Source organism: Panthera onca, chromosome B1 (assembly GCF_046562875.1).
Source record: "Panthera onca isolate mPanOnc1 chromosome B1, mPanOnc1 haplotype 2, whole genome shotgun sequence".
In the NCBI taxonomy this organism is placed as follows: Eukaryota; Metazoa; Chordata; class Mammalia; order Carnivora; family Felidae; genus Panthera; species Panthera onca.
This window is the reverse complement of record NC_138342.1, coordinates 178372899-178374114: the sequence shown is the minus strand read 5'-3', so window position 1 is coordinate 178374114 and position 1216 is coordinate 178372899.

Below are 1216 nucleotides of genomic sequence, written 5' to 3'. Positions count from 1 at the left end.
TCCTTTAAATCACTGAACATATTGAGTACATTTAGAATAGATGTTTGAAGTTTTTGTCAATGCCACCATTTGTATCCTTTCTGGATATGTTTCTGTTGCCTGTCTCATATATTCTCCTAATTACTTGGCAGGTCTATTAATTTTTAACTGGTAGATGCCTGATATTTTCAACCTAATGTTGTTGAGTCCTGAGTTGCGTTGTAGTCTTTTAGAGAGAATTAGCCTTTGTTCTGGCAGGCAGTCAGGTTAGTTGCTGAGCAAGTTTGATCCTTTCAGGGTTTTAAGCTTTTGAAGAATCGACAATAGCTTTTTCTCTAGACCCCAGGGTCTCAGGAGTTGACCTCACAACTGAGACATGACACCTCTGGGTCTCAGGAGCATATTCCATGTAGTCAACGGCAGTGGGGAACTCAAACGAGTCCTCTTCCAGTGTGAACTCTGAGAATTGTCTGACTTAACTGTTCCCCGCAATTACTCTTTGTGGGCCTTGTGGAGGTTCACACCACATACCCGCTGATTTTTATTCAGCTAAAGATTCAAGGGTATGCCATGTGTATTCCGAAGCTCTTTCTCCAGGAACTCCTCATCAATTCCAACCAGCTTGGCCTCCCCAAATCCCCTTAACTCCGATCCCTGTCTTTTCAACTCAATAAGACCTGTCTTCTCAGTGAGATCTTAGGTCTTTTTTTGAGTTCCCCTTCCCTGCGCCTCAACTTGAAAACTGCCTTTAGGCAGAAAGCCAGGGTGATATAGAGTCGATCTTGTTTCTCTTCTCTCAGGCACAACGGTCCAGAATTTCCTATTGCCCAATGTCTGAAAACAGTTGTTTATATATTTCCTTCAGTCTTTAGTAAGTCCAGACCCATTTTCTCTGGTCCAGAAGCAGACGTCTTACACTCCTCACGGAAAACGGAAATTATTTTACAAATGTTATTTGCCACGGTGGAAGTTTACCGCTCCCCCTGGTACCTCTCGTTTTTCTTCTCAGGAAATACGGTGACGGGATCTTGTATCCTGGCGGTATTCTTTAGTGACTGGTGTAGACTGGTGTAACGGCAACGGGACACCTCGCCGCGGAGCGACGTCTCACTAGTAGCCTCCCGCGCGCGCCTCGCTCGCCTTTTTCCTCCCTCCCCCATCGGCAGAGGCGCTAGCGTTCCGCGCGCGCCCGCCTACTGCGCCTGCGCGGCGTGTGGACGCCACACGCTCCCGGAAG